The following is a 19,110-nucleotide window of genomic DNA, read 5'->3' on the forward strand; positions in this document are numbered from 1 at the left end:
TTGACTTGTGGTCCCTCACCCATCCTTCTGTGCTTTGCTCCTTTCTGTTGGGGCCAGGAATCAGACACATTTCTGGCTCCCTTGCCAGTGCCTTTCCTGTTAAATTCTGCCAACAGGAGGCAGTAATAGGGAGACCAGAGTCAGGAGAAAGAGAAAGCTTCCTGATTCTAGTCTGATGCTGGGGCAGTTGCAGGCAAGGACTAGTAGCCCTGATGGGTAAGCCCTTTCCCCAGGCTCTAGAACCAATGGGCATAACCTCTTCAACAGTGCGGCAGACTGAACAGGCTAGGGATGGAGCCCAGAGCATCAGTGTCTGACCTCTAGCTACTCTCCTTTTCATCTCTCCTTTTTTCTCCTCCAGTTCTTTCCATACCTTTGTGACTTACTCCCTGTATTAAATGTCCTCTGTTTGGAATACCTGGAGTGGTCTTAGTTCTCTTGCACTCTGTGTGTGGTCTCTGTGGATCTGTTGAGTGCTTAGGGGATGGGTCCATTCCCCAGGATCTCTTCCTTTCTGTTTCCATCTCCATCATGCCTGTCAGCATCATTGCCATAGCCTTTTCAATAGGTTTTCAGTTTAGCCTCTTCCTAATCATGGTGTCATTATAGTCAGATTAATTGTCCTAAAACTTCAGTTCACCTAGCTCATACATCTCAAAACCCTAACTTTCCAGTCATTTGGTAAAGGTATAGTCATCTGTGACCTAAACCACAATGGTGAGAATCGTAATTATGGACACCACTTCCGCAATCCTAACAACAAATCTATATAGTCAGAGCGTCGTTCTTTGGCCCTGGCTGGAGGCAGGGTGTTAGTCCAGTGGCAGACACACCAGCAGTGGATGTGAGGAAGCTTGCAGACCCTGGCCCCAACTCCTGCAGCATCTCCTTCCCACCGCCCCCCCCCGCCCAGACTGGGGCCTTGAGGACAGGGCTCTGGGCTGCATTGGCCTCTCCTCCTCTCCCAGAAGACAACGTCAGTGCACAAAGTCTGCCCGAAATCCTGGAATTAGGGAGGACAGAGACTGGGAAGTTTAAACCATGATACTTCTTATAAACTGGTGGAAATAGATGTACTGTGAAAAGTGCTGATGAGCTGTGAGCCCAGATAAGATGTTATTGTCTTGGGAGGGGGTTGGCTGTATTTCTCACCCCCACAGATTTTCTCACTTCTTTGAAGTAATATTTTCAGGAAATTCCAGAGTGAAGGGATTGGCAAGAATCTCTTAAGGGAAATAAAAGGGACATTATAGGGTTAACTGGAGAAAAAATAATACAGTTAATGTTCAAACATAGCTTTATTGTTTTCATATAAAAAACAAAACATAGGCCTTATAATAAGTCAAGCAAACCTGAAAAATACACGGTGGAAGAAGTGATCACTGAAGCCCCACTTTCTTCACTGAATTCTTTAGTGGTCATCCTTCTGAAGGGTTCTCAGGCCTGTGTTATACACACATGCAATTTTACAGAAGTGGGATTATGTTACCTTGTTTTATTTTTTAAAAAATTGTATTTGTTTATTGGCTGCGATGGGTCTTCATTGCAGCAAGTGGGGGCTACTCTCTAGTTGCGGTGCTTGAGCTTCTCATTCCTGTGGCGTCTCTTGTGGAGCATGGGCTCCAGGGTGCCTGGGTTCATCAGCTGTGGCTCATGGGCACTAGAGCACCATCTCAGTAGTTGTGGTACATGGGCTTAGTTGCCCTGTGCCTTGTGGGATCTTCCAGGACCAGGGATCAAACCCATGTCCCCTTCATTGGCAGGCGAATTCTTCACCATTGAACCACCAGGGATGTGGCCATGCCTTGTGGCATGTGGAATCTTAGTTCCTTGGCCAGGGATCGAACCCATGCCTCCTGCATTGGGGGCCTGGAGTCTTAACCCCTGGACTACCAAGGAAGTCTCTATGTCACCTTGTTTTCTAATCTAATCCTTCCCATTTATTAGCATAGCAGAGAAACAGTTTCATGTAAACAAATACTGCTTTACTTTGTTCTTTCTAATGACTGCACAGTATCCTATGTTTGCACCATAAATTACTCACCCAGCCACATTAAACTGGAGTGTTTACAGCTGTTTCCCTTTAGAACATGCTAGCTTTTGTTAAGTTCCTGTGCTTACGGTGATGCTAAGGCTCTAAGAGGTATTCTGAAATATCAGTGCTTAGAATATCAGAAGTGTCTTTCTTTCCTGGGTGAAGTTTACTTCTTCCTCCCTTTACTGGTGTTTACCCTGAAGCAATGCTAGGATTGACGGGATGTTCTACCTTCCATGGCCATACAGGGACTCAGGCTGACAAAGGCCCTGCCACCTTTAGCATGTGGTTTCCAAGCTTGTTCTGTCCTTTGCCATCTAGCCAGCAGTTAGTAGAAAAGAGAGAGCAGAAGATTTCATGGTGGGGGGTGGTTTATAAGGATTGGAACTGGAAGTGGCAGACTCCATTACTGCCCACATCACGATGGCCAGGTGAGTCACATGGCCACACAGAGCTGCAAAGGAGGCTGGGAAATTCACTTAGCTGGATATGAAGGAGGAAAAGACCTAGGTTTGGCTAACAGCAACCAGTCCCTACCAGAGCTCCTTCTAGTGGTCACCAAATCCTGGTTCTTGTGGTGCTAGTAGTAAAGAACCCTCCTGCCAATGCAGGAGACATAAGAGATGTGGGTCGGGAAGATTCCCTGGAGTGGAGCATGACAACCCACTCCAGTTTTCTTGCTTAGAGAATCCCATGGACAGAGGAGCCTGGCGGGCTACAGTCCATAGGGTTGCAAAGAGTCGGACACGACTGAAGCAACTTAGACTGCACCTGGCCCAGGAGGAAACACCTTGAGGCCTATGCAGTCATTACAGATGACTTTTCTCCTACCTGAGGACCCTGGTTTAATGATCCTCAGTAAATGAGGTTCCATGACTTATGAACTAAAAGGGAAAACATTTTATTTACCTCATCCTTAGCCCCTCCCAGTTTTTAGTGGTGGAGCAGAGACAGAATGACATAATAAAGATTTCCCTTTGAACTGGGTAAAATAGGAGATTCACCATAGTCACATGCATCTCCAGGTTCAAAGCAAATCGTAGAAACCAGTGGGTAGGCAAGGTGAAGGCTCTCAGCCAGGAGGTGGGAGAACTTTCTCCACTGGACCTTGATTCTGTCCTGAGAGGATGTCTCTTGTTGATTGTCTCCATGGCCCCTGGTCTGTCCTGCCAGAGTCATCCTTGGCCTTTAGTTTCCGTGGCAACATCTGAAGTGGTTGCTGGGGAGTCTTCCATCTTTTTTTTAATTAAAGAGATTTTATTTATTTATTTACTGCTGGTTGCACCGCGTCGTCATTGCTGTGCTTGGGCTTTCTCTGGTTGTGGTGAGTGGGGCTCCTCTCCAGTTGCAGGGCACGAGCTTTTATTGTGCGGGCTTCTCTTGCTGTGGTAGCTCGGGCTCTAGGCTCTTGGTCGCAGTAGTTGTGGTGTGCAGGCTCAGTTGCTCCACAGCACGTGGAATCTTTCTGGACCAGGGGTCAAGCCTGTCTCCCCTGCATTGGCAGGCAGACTCTTAACCACTGGACCACCTGGGAAGTCCCATGAAGCTTGATTTATTGCATGACTTTATCACCCCATACCCTTCCATCTCAGCTAAATGGAGGTTACCTTGAGGTTCCCCAGACTCAGACAGGAAGGCATCACTCTTACTCAGTTTTTTTTGCCACAGGGCTGAGCCTTTGGGCCTTTATCACTCATATACTTTTTCAATCTTATTTCTTACTGTTTGAGACTTAGAAGCAGACAGTTTTTACAACCCTTTAAGCACACAAATTTCTGAATTCTATCCTCTTTCATTTATGCCTGCAAACCAACATATTCTTGACTGAGTACATTTTTTCCTCAATATTACTTTAATATTATTTTACTATTGCTTTTATTTTATTAATAATTTTCTACTTTTCAAATTCCCCCCTGCAGCAGCAAGCTTGGTAGGCCCTAGGTCTGCTTTCTTAGTTATTGCAGATGATGATTTTACCAAACATTTTGCCATTGCATTACCTGGATCTCCATTTCTCCAGGCTCTGATATCAGCTTGCTTGCTATTCACTTCTTGGTTATTAAGTCCGTACCACTTATTTTATTGGTGTCTACTTCAAGGCACCAATTTTTGCACTAGTTAACCTCTCCTGTTGTAATATAAAACCTAAATTCTCAGTAGCATATCACTTTCAAAGTTTGTTTCTTGCTGATATAAGTTACATTTTGAGGCAAGGTTGGTGGTGGTAGTGTTTTTTAGGGGACAGAACTCTACTCTGTGTAGTCATTTAGGGAGTCAGGTGAACCAGTGAACCTCCATTTTCAACATATGGCTTCCAAAGTCTTCCAGAACATCAATACCTAATCCATAGACAGAGGAAGAAGGGTTGTGGAATGACCACAAAGAAGGCTTTTACTAGCCAGGCCTGAAAAGTGGTGGTCATCATTTCTGTCCACAGTTTCATTGGCCAGGATTCGGTCACCTGGCTACACATAATTTCAAGGGAACCTGGAAATGTAGTTTACCTGTGTGTCCCAGAGAAAAGGGAAATGTGCTGGTGAGTAATTATCAGTTTCTGACTGAATGCCTATGTAGCAGAGACTCTTCTAAAAACCTTACATATATGAACTCTTTATTCTGTGAGATAGAAACTGTTGATAACCTCATTTAACAGATGGGAACTTGAGGCACTGAGAGGTTAAATAGTTCCCCCTAGGTCACCCAGCTAATCAGTTTTGGAGACAGGATTTGAATCCAGACTGCCTTGTCTGGTCTGCGACCTTAGTTACTATCTATATTGATAACATAGAATATAGTTAACAGTAAAATATAAAAAAGGATAAAAGGGAAGACCACAGATTCAAAGATTTAAAAGTGAGAATTAGGAGTGATAAATTTAAAAACTACATAAAACAAAGAGAAATAACTAGAATTGATAAGCAAAGAATACAAGCTTAAAAGAATGACACATAACCTTCAATGTCATATGAGGGTAAAATGTGATAAATAAAATACAATGGCTAAATATGAAAGAAACTGGAAATTAGGGGGAAAATGCTGATAAATACCTGTCAACTGAAAAAAAGCACAAAGATGAAGTGAAAAAATAGTGAAATATCACAAAAGAATAAAAGTATTAAATAAGTGAAAGAACAAGTTGAATGAATGAAGATCAAAGTATTAAGAAAGGCAGACTCAGGACTCAATATTCGGTGAGGCACAATATAGCTAAGGTTCAGAACAATTAAAATAGAAATTTTCTGTATGCAAAATAAGAAAAAAGTTAAACTAAACCCACAAAATGATAAATGAAACTAAAATAATAGAAAATTACAAACTCTTAGAAGATAGAGGAATTTTAAAAGGAATTCACAGAAACAGTTAAAATAAGTTATCGACATAAATCCTGTTCTCAGATTGCTCCAATCTGAGTCAGTGCCTGTGATTTTGGGTCCCCAGTAGACATTCTCAGGGCTGAGAGCTGGGGGGTAGGGAGGGTGTCTGCGGTGTCCCCTTCTTCATAAGGCGCTACAGTATCTGAATGTAATGATGTCAGCAAAATGGGGGGTAGGAAGCACCAGGTCCTTGTTCCTCCCTGGAAATTTAAAAACAAACAACGAATAACAATTAGAGACCAGAACAAGGAACTTTACAGGAGCTTTGAAAAATAGTCAGAGATCTATTGCTACTAAGTGAATGCCCAATTCAGAAAGAGCCACATTCAAAATGGTGACTGAAAATGTTAGTCACTCAGTCGTGTCCAACTCTTTGCAACCCCATGGACTGTCTGTTGCCCGCTAGGCTTCTCTGTCCATTGGATTTCCCAGGCAAGAACACTGGAGTGGGTAGCTATTCCCTTCTCCAGGGGATCTTCCTGACCTAGGGATCAAACCTGGGTCTTCTGCATTACAAGCAGATACTTTACCATCTGAGCCATCAGGGCAGTCCTCAAAATGGTAGGTTCTACAAAATTTAAGTGTTAAATGCATAGTTGTTGTTGTTCAGTCGCCCAGTCGCGTCTGACTCTTTGCGACCCCATGGACTGCAGCTCGCATAAGGATAAATACATAAGGAATTATTATAAATCTATGTGGATGATGTAATTATAGAGGCTCAGCACTGAAAAGTTGATTCTTTGAACAGTGGTGTTGGAGAAGACTCTTGAGAGTCCCTTGGACTGCAAGGAGATCCAACCAGTCCATCCTAAAGGAAATCAGTCCTGGGTATTCATTGGAAGGACTGGTGTTGAAGCTGAAACTCTAATACTTTGGCCACCTCATGCAAAGAGTTGACTCATTGGAAAAGACCTTGATGCTGGGAAGGATTGTGGGCAGAAGGAGAAGGGGACTACAGAGGATGAGATGGTTGGATGGCATCGCCGACTCAATGGACATGAGTTTGGGTAGCCTCCAGCAGTTGGTGATGGACAGGGAGGCCTGGCGTGCTGCGATTCATGGGGTCGCAAAGAGTTGGACATGACTGAGTGACTGAACTTAACTGAACTGAACTGAATTTATAACATCAGTAATGCAAGGGGGTTGGGATGGAGCCATGGGAAGTGGAGTTTTTGTTCCCTATTGAAGTTGTTGGTATTAATTCAAATTAGATTATTATAACTTAAGATGTTATATGTAATCCTCATGGTAGCCACAAAGAAAACATCTATAGAATATACACAAAAGGAAATGAGAAAGGAGTCAAAGTGTCCCACAAGACACAAAGGAAAGCAATAAAGGAGGAAATGAAGGACAAAAACACCATCAGACAAGCAGAAAACAAATAGCAAAATGGCCAAAGTAGGTCCTTCCTGATCAGTAATTACCTTAAATATAAAAAAACTCTCTAATCAAAGGCATAGATTGGCAGATAGATAAAAACATGATCCAATTACATGCTGTCTGTAAGAGACTTACTTTAGGTCTGAGGACACACAGAGAGTGAAATTGAAGAGGTGGAGAAAGAAATTCCCTGCAAAATTGTAACCAAAAGAGAGCTGGGATGTCTATACTAATATTAGACAAAGTAGACTTTAAGTAAAAATCCATTACAAGCAACATAGAAGGGCAATATATATATGCATGTGTGCCTGCTAAGTTGCTTTAGTTGTGTCTGACTGTTACCTTATGGATTACAGCCCGGCAGGCTCCTCTGTCCATGGGATTCTCCAGGCAAGAATACTGGAGTGGGTTGCCATGCTCTCCTCCAGGGGATCTTCCTGACCCAGGGATCAAGCCCATGTCTCTTACCTCTCCTGTACGGTCAGACAGGCTCTTTACCACTAGTGCCACCTGGGAAGCCCATGTGTATATATATATTTGGGTATATATATATTTGAAATATTTTTTGGAGTATAGTTGCTTTTTGGGGCTTCCTTGGTGGCTCAATGGTAAAGAACCCATCTGCCAATGCAGGAGACATGGGTTCAGTCCCTCGGTCAGGAAGATCCCCTGGAGAAGGAAATGACAACCCACTCCAGTATTCCTGTCTGTGAAATCCTGTGGATAGAGGATCCTGGCAGGCTACAGTCTATTGGGTCGAAAAGAGTTGGATGCCACTTAGTGACTAGACCACCACCACCACAATAGTTGCTTTACAATGTTTTGTTAGTTTCTGCTATAGAGCAAAGTGAACCAGCTATATAGGCTTCCCTGGTGGCTTAGCAGTAAAGAATCTGCCTGCAATTCAGGAGACCCAAATTTGATCCCTGGGTCAGGAAGATCCCCTGGAGAAGGGAATGGCAAATGCATTCAAGTATTCTTGGCTGGACAATTCTGTGGACAGAGGAGCCTGGCACACTACAATCCATGGGGTTGCAAAGAGTTGAACATGACTGAGTGACTAACACTTACTCTTTTTTGGATTTCCTTCCTATTTAGGTTACTGCAGAGCATTGAGTTCTGTGTGGTATGCAATAGGTTCTCATTAGTTATTTATCGTAACATAGTAGCAATAGTGTATATAAGACATTATATACTGATGAAAGTCTCAATTCACCAAGAAGATATGATAATTATAAACATATATGTACCAAGTATCAGAGCTCCAAAATATATGACACCAACATTGAGAGATGTTGCAGTCCATGGGGTTGGACACGACTGAGTGACTGAACTGAACTGACTGAACACTGAGAGAACTGAGGGGAGAAATAGCTCTAGGATACCATGCCTGTGCAGTGCAATGGGCAGGCCAGCCTCCTGCACTGTTCCCACACCACTGGAGGTGGGCCCCTGCGTCTCCAATGGCTCCCTGCTGCCTATTGACCTTTGAGTCCCTGTCTTGCACGTGAATTCTGACCTTGGCTATGTGGTCCCTATTACTTGGTGATCCGCATCCCCACCTTGGTTGTGTCACCTCTGATCCTCCTCCCTGAAAAGCCTCTCTTTCTTCCACACTCCATCTCCTCTAGGAAGGTTTTTATGAGCCCAGGTTAATGACTCTCATCTAAGTGCACCCCGATCTGGTGCACAGATTGTCTGTTCCCCTCATTTAGCACATCATGTTTAGTATTATTCTTTTTGTTGTTTTTGTTGTTGACCATGCTGCAGTATGTGGGATCTTAGTTCTCTGTCCAGGGGTTGAACCCAGACCCCCTGCATTGGAAGTATGGAGTCTTGGACCACTGGACTGCCAGAGAAGTTCCAGACACATGTATTTCTTTTTTTAAAAAAATTATTTATTTATTTTTAGTTGGAGGATAATTGCTTTACAATATTGTGTTAATTTCTGCCATACATCAACATGAATCAGCCATATGTATACATATGTCCCCTCCCTCTTGAACCTCCCTCCCTTCTCCCACCTCATCCTGCCTCTCTAGGTTGTCACAGAGCACTGAGTTTGAGCTCCCTGAGTCATACAGCAAATTCTCACTGACTGTCTGTTTTACCTATGGTAATATAAATGTTTCCATGCTACTCTCTCAATTCATCCCACCCTCTCCTTCCCCCACTGTGCCAGACACATGTATTTCAATTTTGTCTATTTGTTTGATAGATCTTGAGTTTCTTGGGGGCTAAAGCTTCTTTAAGTCACTGGCACTCAGCTTTGTAACCTGAATGTAGAATTTTAATTTTTTTAAATTGAATCAGTAGATGTTTTTCAAAAGAAAGAAAGAAAGTGAAATCGCTCAGTTGTGTCCAACTCTTTGCGACCCCATGGACTGTAGCCTACCAGGCTCCTCCGTCCATGAAATTTTCCAGGCAAGAGTACTGGAGTGGATTGCCATTTCCTTCTCCAGGGGATCTTCCCAAACCAGGGATCGAACCTGGGTCTCCCACATTGCAGCCAGATGCTTTACCATCTGAACCACCAGGGAAAACTTAGTCCCAAACACTGGTCTTAATCCTAATGATTAGCTAATGGAAACATCTCAGATATGAAGGTGGACAGACAGAGCTAAGCTGCTTAAATTTATGAACCTCAGTTTTCTTACTTTTGAATCTGGAGGTCCATTTTTTGCCTCTACTATGTATTAATCGGGCCATATGCTCTTATTTGAGCATGATAACAGCCTACGGAGTGGGGGTGCCGTTCTCATCCCCATTTTTCTGATGAGAGAACTGAGGCCCAGTGATGTTAAGTAACTTGCCAAAGTTACCCAACTCATAAATGGAAGAGCTGGAATTTGAACCCAATCCCCCAACTCCTTTGCTTATTTTTATTTTCAGGTCCCACAAAGACTCACTGTCCCAATTCTTTAACTTCTTCATCTTGCCTGTGATCTAAGTTCAAGCCCTCCATTATATCTCCCCCTCTCCCAGTGGTAGCTGTGGTGGGCAGAAAGATGCTCCTTCAAAGATGTAGTCATTGGAGTCCTTGGAACCTGTGAATATGTTGTGTTACAGACACACTGTTGATGTGATTAAGACTTGAGTAGATCACCTTGGATTATCATGGTGCGCCTGATGGGCTCACAGGGTCCTTCGAGGTGCAAGGGGGAGACAGGAGTCAAAGTCAGAGAGAGATTAGAAGATGCTCTGCTGCTGGTTATGAAGATGGAGGAAGGGGCTCCAAACCGAGGAATTCAGGCAGCTTCTAGAAGCTGGAAAAGTCAAGAAAACAGATTTTCCCCTAGAGTCTCCACAAGGAAAGTAACCCTGCTGGCACTCTGATTTTATCCCAGTGATAACCACTTTGGATTTCTGACCTTCAGAACTCTAAGATGATAAATGTGTGCTCCTTTAAGCTATGAAATTTGCAGCGATTTGTTACGGCAGCAGTAGGAAACTAATACTGTCGTATTTCTGCTTTCTTTGCTCTTTTTTTTTCTGTTACATCTCTTTCCTCTGTCCCCATTCTAAGTGGTGTTCCAGGGCTCTTCTTCACCAACTGGGTTATCACTTTCTGTGGGCGTGGAAACATTCTCCCTTCTGCTAAAGGCCACACCATGGTAATTATCTTCCTGGCTGTTTTCTCTTAAAAGGTGGTACCAAGAAAGGAGAAGAATGGCCTATATGTGGTCTTAGCAGAACAGGGAATAGTAGGTTTTCTGCATCCTTTAATCTGAGTGCTGAGTCTCTCCAGTAGGCTCAGATGGTAAAGAATCTGTCTGCAATGCAGGAGACCTGGTTCAATCCCTAGAAGATCCTATGGAGAAGGGAATGGCTACCCATTCCAGTGTTCTTGCCTGGAGAATTTCATGGAGAGAGGAACCTGGTGGGCTATTGTCCATGGAATCACAAGGAGTCGGACATGACTGAGAGACTTTCACTTTCACTTTTGAGTCTCTCCAGTGCATGCCACGGAGAAGGCAATGGCACCCCACTCCAGTACTCTTGCCTGGAAAATCCCATGGATGGAGGAGCCTGGTAGGCTGCTGTCCATGGGGTCACTAAGAGTTGGACACGACTGAGCGACTTTGCTTTCACTTTTCACTTTCACTTTTCACTTTCACGCATTGGAGAAGGAAATGGCAACCCACTCCAGTGTTCTTGTCTGGAGAATCCCAGGGACGGGGGAGCTTGGTGGGCTGCTGTCTATGGGGTCACACAGAGTCGGACATGACTGATGCGACTTAGCAACAGCAGCAGCAGTGCATGCCAATGTCATTTTTAACTTTGGTACTTCCTTTGTGGCTCAGCTGGTAAAGAATCCGCCTGCAATGAGGGGACCTGGGTTCGATCCCTGGGCTGGGAAGATCCCCTGGAGAAGGGAAGGGCTACCCACTCCAGTATTCTTGCCTAGAGAATTCCATGGGCTGTATAGTCCATGGGTTTGCAAAGAGTCGGACACGACTGAGCAACCTTCACTTTCACTTTCACATGACATCACACTGGCTGCTCAGTTGAGTTTATTGTTAACTGCAATCCCTAAGCTTTTCAGATCATATGAAAGCCAGAGACATTATGAATTGTTTTGTATCTTGTAGAATGTCTGCCATCTCAAGTCATGTAGCTTTTGGTTCAAAGAGGGAAAAAATGTACTGGTTTAATCTCTCCAGGGAAAGATTTAAAGACCAGGCTAGTAAGGAAGGCAGGTGGAATTCTGAGAAAAAGATAGCAAATTCTAGAGCTAATCTAATTAAAGGGCTATGAGAACTTTTCATTGGTGCATAAATAAGATATAACAATCAGTGTCAGCTAAGAAGCCCTCAGCAAATATCTAATCTCATTATTATTTTTTTCAGCCTTACATAGAAAGATTGTTTTAAACAAATACTGGTATGATACAAAAGAAGCTGAGAGAAGCAGAGAGACACGGGGTGTCTGCTTACCCACTCTGCTTATGGCCCCTACCCCACCCCACCCCACTCTTCAGAGAGCATGAGATCTCCCAACCATTTCAATCTGTGATGCACCTGTGACACCACCAGCTTGAAGAGTAGGGTAGAATGCTTTCAGGGAAAAGGATTTTATCCATGCCTGGCCATTATGGACTCTGAGGATGAATGGAAACCTGAGAATCCAGAGAGGAGAGTTCACGGCTGGCTTCAGAGAAGGAAGTTGCCGAGGTTATTGAGAATTCTCAGAGATGGAATAGTTCTTTCCTTGAAAATTCAAAATGGCTGTACCCTGAACCCTCTGGCCTTCCCAGAATTTTGTGTTAAAATGTTTATGCATTTCCAAGGAAAACGTTTTAAACAGTGCAGCTAAGATGCTATACCTCCAAAATGGGTAAAGTAGTTGGCTCCCCGTTTGGGATTGCCTTGCATGACCTGGCAGAGAGAAGGCAGGTCAGGAACCCATGTCCTGAAGGCAGTTCTTACAGAACAGCTAGGAGATAGTGCCCCTAGAAGAAAGAGAAAAGCAGTTGGTGAGATTGTTTCCATTAACTTTAAGGTATCCAAGAGGACCACAAAAGTCTGTCCGTTTTGGGTAAATCTGGGGCAGTCCAAAGGTTGTCAAGGGATATGGGAAGAAAATTTTACTTTGCACACTTGAACTTTGCAGTCTGTCTGACCCCTTTGGTGGTTACTTCTGAAGTGGCAGAAGCAGGGCTTCAATGTGTCCTCATCTTTGGTGACCTTTCCTCAGCCCTCCACCCTGATCGCTATATAGTTATTCTGCCTGTGTGATCTGTGTTGTGTTAACACACGCAGAGAGATTGCCATTTTAATGTCCCCTGGATGTGCTTCATCCTCGCTGAGTTAAGATCGAATTACTTTCTAGTTAAGTAAATCCAATCCAGATTTCTAACTGATCATAGGTTAAAGTTTTAATTTAAAATTCCTTTTCTTTTAAAAATTAGCCATTCAAATTGCAAGGTTCGTAAGGCATCTCAGATCCTGAGACTGTTGGTGTTGGAAGGGGCCTTAGCTATCATCTATTGTAAGGGATGCTTTGTGGAGATTTTGGGGGGACAGAATGAAAAAGTGAAAGTGTTAAGTCACTCAGTTGTGTCTGACTCTTTGCAACCCCATGGACTGTAGTCCACTAGGCTCCTCTGTCCATGGAATTCTCCAGGAAAGAATACTGGAGTGGGTAGCCATTTCCTTCTCCAGAGGATCTTCCCAACCCAGAGATCAAACCCAGGTCTCCTGCATTGCAGGCAGATTCTTTACTGTCTGAACCACCAGGGACGGAACAGTCATTACTTTAACTAGATCACATGTAATGATGTAAGTGAAAATGCTTTGTAAATTTTAGGAGACTCAACAAATATTAACTGTTTTTTTAAACTGAAGTATAGTTGATCAACAACTATTGATTATTAGCATTTATAAAGATGCTTTTCCATTGTTGCCAGCTTTATTTATTATAACATGCATTTTCATCTTGAATTCCTATTCTGCTTTTTGTGAATAAGAGTAAATAACTTTAAAATTACTTAATAACATTTTCCCCCCACACACTCATTCCTATACTTCAGTAATTATGGTGCACAGGCTTAGTTGCTCTGTGGCATGTGGAGTCTTCCTGGCCAGGGATTGAACCGATGTCGCCTGTATTGACGGGCAGATTCTTATCCACTATACAGGTGAACAATGTGTCCCCAGTGGTACAAGAGATGGTTTTCAGAGTCACAGGATGTGACATGGAATGCCATTGGCTCACCTTCTTATGTTCTCTTGCTGCCAAGGAGAAAGTCTCAATTTGCTGCTAGTGTGTCCTTGGTGTGTGTGTGCTCACCTTCTTTAAAACTAATTTCCCTTTGTAATAAAGTCAGAGCTGAGCAGGCTTCTGTCCCTCCTCCAAAATGCTAGTTTGTTTTCATTGTCTTTATTTATATGTTGTTGTTCAGTTGCCAAGACGTGTCCGACTCTTTGTGGCTGCAGCATGCAGTCCCATGGACTGCAACATGCCAGGCTTCCCTGTCTCTCATCATCTCCCGGAGTTTGCCCAAGTTCATGTCCATTGATTCAGTCATGCCATCTGACCATCTCATTCTCTGTCACCCTCTTTTCCTTCTGACTTCAATCTTTCCCAGCATCAGGGTCTTTTCCAGTGAGTCGACCCTTCGCATTAGGCGGCCAAATAATTGGAGCTTCAGCTTCAGCAACCATCCTTCCAATGAATATTCAGGGTTGATTTCCTTTAGAATTTACTGGTTTGAGCTCCTTGCTCACAGGGATGACATGGAAAGAAAAATCACAGTGGGGAGGATACCTGAGGATTGTCAGGAGGAACAACTGGGTACAGATTCAGGAGTGTTATTTATGTCCTCAAATGTCTTTATATTGATGCGCAAGATAGAGGCTGTAAGCAAAGTGAAATTGAAATATTTACGGCAGGCAAAAAATGTGCAAACTCTTTAGTATTTGGGTTGGTGCATGCATGCTCAGTTGCTTCAGTCATGTCCTACTCTTTGTGACCTTATGGCCTGTAGACTGCCAGGCTCCTCTGTCCAGGGGATTCTCCAAGAAAACATACTACAGTGAGTTATCATGACCTCTTTCAAGGGCTGTTCTCAATCCAGGGATCGAATTGGTATCTCCTGCATACAGAATAGAATGTAAATGTTATAATGCACACAATATAAAGTAATAATACAACTCATGAAAGAATGATCATTTTGACATCTGCATAGCATACGCCAGGGAGCCAGGGTATGTTATACAGATGTCAAAATGATCATTCTTTCATGAGTTGTATTATTACTTTATGTTGTGTGCATTATAACATTTACATTCTATTCTGTATCAGTACTTTTCATCGTTGTCTAGCCTTAGTGCTTTATTTAAAAGGATCTGGTGCTAGCTGGTAGTCTTTCATAAAAGGATCCTACCATTCCTGAGTCCTGTACTATGATTTATTGCTTGGTTGTTTGAATTTCACCATCCAGAGATTTTGATCAAGAAGATCTATGACTGTTACAGTGCCCAACATTAATGTATATTGAATAATGACTTTTTGTTGTTTTTATAGTGTTTAACAACTTGGCTGGGTATAAAATTCTTGAGTGTCCACACACCAACCCCCAAACTGTATAGACAATGTCAGTTGGCACTGAATGTTACTTTGAAAGCCTTTATATGTGTAACTTGAGTTTTCTCTAAGGTTTACATAAGATTCATACTTTTTCTTTGGAGTTAGGTGACTTTATCATATATCCAGGTGTTGGTCATGATATTTCCTGGATGATGTGTGTAGCTTTTATCTACAGATTTAGATTTTTATTCCATAGATGTTTTCTTCTATTATATCTTTGGTTCCCTCTGTCTTTTTTCTTCTTGAGGGACACCAATCATTCATATATTTGTTGCTCTGTATATATATCGTCTTCTCTATAATGATTTTCTCCTTACCTTTTCTCTTGCATTTTGTCATTATTTTAAGCTGGCATTCCAAGTTGTTGACTCTCTTTTCAGCTGAAACTATACTTCTTGCTGCTTCTGAGATTGTTCTTGGAGAGATAGCAGTGGGCAGTCTTGAAGCCGGGTCTTACTTCCCTGACCAGGAATCAGACCTGGGTATTCTGGATGAGAACCAGGAGTCCTAGCTCCTAGTCCATCAAGGGATAGAGAATAAAAGCAAAGTTGCCCTGACTCTTGCCCTGTTTGAAAGCATGAATGTTTCAAAGAGGCAAAAACTGTAGAAACAGGTACAAATTTTATTATTAGAGACATAGCACATCATGTGGGAGAGCACAGAGAGAAGCAATTTATTTAAGACAGAAGCAAGGCAGAAATACACACCCAGAGAGAAAGGGTGTGGGCATCCCTAATGAGGAGAAATGCAGTAAAAAAGCAGTTAAATCATTTATATAGGGCAGTTCTTCCCACTGTTTGTTTACCTTTGGCCAATCATCTTGCTTCTTTTCTCACATCTGATCTGCCCTAGGACCCTAGCCGATATGCGTTTGCATCTTTTTGCCAAAATGGATTCCAGTGCAGAGGCCTGTGGGAGCCTTGACAACATCAGTTATGGAGTGGCACCCCCTCCTTTTTGACCCTTGAGGAGCCTGCTTGTGCATGTGCAGTCAGGGAGACTTCCTTGACCTCAGGAGTGATAGATGTGGTTGTCTTATCTCTTTGCTCCAGCAGAGCTCAGCTCCTGCCATAAACTTGGTCGTTGGAGTTTCTAGGGAAAGCAAAGCTTCAATTTACTCTGCTTGACAAATTCCAGCTACTCACCCCAAGGGCCCATCTTTTGCAGCAAAACCAGAAATAATGTTTGCACATACCAGGCAAACAGTTCTGAAAGAGTTAAGCAATCTTGGTTATTCCTTAGCTGTTACTACTAATAAACACTTGTAGCTAGTCTTGTCCTTCACAAAGTGAAACAAAGCTGACTTCATATGAGTTGTACCCTGTACTTGGCATTTCTTCTCCCCTTACACTCTCTTGTAGCTTTCTGCATTTCACAGAGGTCATGGGCCGATAACTTCAGGGACGTCAGACCAGGTTGCTGAGTTGCCTGATGCCAGCTGTGGCCATTTTGAAACTTTGCAAAAGAAAAAAAGTGTAAGACCTTCATGAAGATAGAAAACCTCTCCCTATTCCCGATAGAGGGGGAGCTCAGTTCTTGAGGCACTAGCCTACTGTGTTTCCCTTTTGCCTGGCAAGAAGAGTAAAGCTACTCTTTTTTTGTTTGCTTCAAACTCTGTCTCCGTATTTCTATTCGGCATTGGTAGACAGGGAAGCAAGATTTTAGCAACATGTCTACCTCCTACCTCAAGATGGCTTCATTTTATAACTGAACTGAACAGAACACCCAGGAAGGCACCCACTTGCCGGTGGTAAATCCTAGGTATTGTTTTCTAAAAATTGTAATGTTACTATTGTTTCTCAAATTAACAACTGGCCGCCAGCTGCCTTCTTCCCATCTCATGCCTGCCCTCTTCATTCTTCTGAGTGCAGCAGCTCAGGAAAAACACTTCTTTCCTTCTCAAGAACTGAAGAGGAAATTATTGATTTGGACGTCTGCTATTAATTTCATCCATATTTCACAGTGTTTGGAGAATATTCCTCAGAGCTTTGAGAAGCAGCATGGCTCTGGAGCACTCTGCATGTGTTTTAATTTCTAGTTTGCCAGCTACCAGCTTTGTGAGGCTGGGCAAATTACTTAGTTTTCCTCATCTGTGAAAAGAGGCTAGAATAGGGCTGTTATAAGAATGAAATGAATTAATGTTTGTAAAATGTAGATAACAATGTCTGGCATAAATAACAAATAGGCACCTTGTAAGAGCCTATTAAATGGATATGGCATATGATCATGCATTGCCAATAAAGTTTTCTCCCCACCTTCTCACTGTTTGTCTATTTCAGTGGACTTCACAAAGGTTCAGTTAACTTGCTTTTACTTCATTCTCTTGCTGGATTTGTTTGCTGATAAATGTTTGTTTAAGCATTCATTTAGAATTGTATCTAGGGTATATATCTGGCTGACCAACCTATAATTTTTACTTTTTTATTTTTAAATCTGTTTTTAATTGAAGTATAATTGCTTTACAATATTGTGTTCAACCTGTAACTCTTAGATTCTATTTTTTTCCTTCTTGGAACCAGAACACTTGCCAATCTTGGTCCATGGTAGGTGCGTGCCTATGTGTTCAGTCGTTCAGTCATGTCCAACTCTTTGTGATACCTTGGGCTACAGCATGCCAGGCTCCCCTGTCCTTCACTATCTCTTGGTGTTTGCTCAGATTCATGTCCATTGAGTTAGTGTTACTATCTAACTATCTCATCCTCTGCCACCCCCTTCTCCTTTTGCCTTCAATCTTTCCCAGCATCAGGCTCTTTTCTAATGAGTCAGCTCTTTGCATTAGGTGGCCAAAGTATTGGAACTTCAACTTCAGCATCAGTCCTCCCAATAAGTATTCAGAGTTGATTTGCTTTAGGATTGAATTCCTTTAGTGTAGATAATAGTTTGTCTGACCTCATTTGAGGATATGAACTCATTTGAAGTGGCTGGGTGTTCTCTATCATTTTTCCTCTCTTGAGCTTCAGTTCCTCCTAAATTATGCTACCACCATTCTTTCCAGTCTGAAGATAATTTTTAGTAGAAATGAGGTTGAAACTTGAAGCTTTGTCATTCTGTCCTGTCTTCTCTCTTATCTGTTTCCCTTGCACCATAACTAGTGGGCTTGTCCCTAGTAGCATGACTTTCTTATCCTGGTTTGTTTGTTGGCTGGTTGGTTGGTTGATTTGAATCACACTCCCCCCCACCTCGTTTTTTACAGAAGGAATAACTCCTAGCCTTTAGTCTTTTGACATTTTTCTTATTGCTTCATGACCCTTTTGTATTTTTCATGTTATTTTTTATCTGTTTATTTTTGCCCTTTGAAAATTTCTGCCTCTTGTAAAGCCTCCCTTCAATCTCCGAACTTCTTGTAGATGCTGCGTTGGGGTTATTGTGCTAATTAAGTGATTGGCACTTGTGAAAAGCACATATTCCTAGATTTCCTGCTTTAGGTATTCTGGTTGGTGAGGACTAGGGAAGGCCCCTCATCCCCCAAACATTTCCTGCATTTTCACAGGGCTTCTGGGTGACTAGATGCAAGTAATCCATGGACCACACTCAACTCTAGCTGCTTTGGAGTAGAAGTGCTTGTTTTCTTTCCTCCTTCAAGCCATGAGTGAAGGTGACTCATGAGTGAGATTCTCTGGGGGGCTGACTGCAGGATCAGGTACCTGCTTCTGGCTTGACAACTTTAATTCTGTCCCTTCCATTCCCATTCAAGAAAGCTAACAGAATATGAGAGAGAATAACATGGACTTGAGTATATTCCAACTATAACAAATTAAATAACTCTTAGCTTTAGTGCCTCACTCTCCCTACCCATCTCTGAGCCTCCTTTTGGGGCAGTTTCTAACTCCAGCTTGACCTGGGCACCCCCTCCAGAGGTCCCCTTCACTTTTGTGTAATTGATACTTTTTGGGTGGCTGTCAGATGACTCCTGATGTTCCCTGGGGAGGACCTTTCCTTGAAAGCCTCTGCTTGAAGCTGAACTGACTCTGGCATATTTTCAGCTTGGAAACTTTTGTATAAAGGACTTTATAAATCCTTCAAGGTAGTTACATTTGGACATTATTGCTAGGTGCTGTTTTTCTTAGAGCTGTTGTTGTTCAGTCACTAAGTCGTGTCTGACTCTTTGCAACTCCATGGACTGTAGCATGCCAGTTTTGCCTGTCCTTCATTACCTCCCAGAGTTTGCTCAAATTCATGTCTGTTGAGTTGGTGATGCTATCTAACCCAGATCACCCTCTGTTGCAT

General features: G+C 42.7%; 2 protein-coding genes across 4 annotated transcripts in view; both read left to right on the forward strand.

Moving 5' to 3' along the window:
- Positions 1-19,110, forward strand: part of TSNAX (translin associated factor X) — a 186,515-nt gene that overhangs the window by 144,101 nt on the left and 23,304 nt on the right. The window lies entirely within an intron of this gene.
- DISC1 (DISC1 scaffold protein) overlaps positions 1-19,110 on the forward strand; it is a 406,697-nt gene that overhangs the window by 26,369 nt on the left and 361,218 nt on the right. The gene's annotated exons all lie outside the window — the stretch shown is intronic.

The sequence above is a fragment of the Giraffa tippelskirchi genome, chromosome 2, assembly GCF_054371585.1.
Source record: "Giraffa tippelskirchi isolate mGirTip1 chromosome 2, T2T-mGirTip1v1.2.pri, whole genome shotgun sequence".
Taxonomy (NCBI): Eukaryota; Metazoa; Chordata; class Mammalia; order Artiodactyla; family Giraffidae; genus Giraffa; species Giraffa tippelskirchi.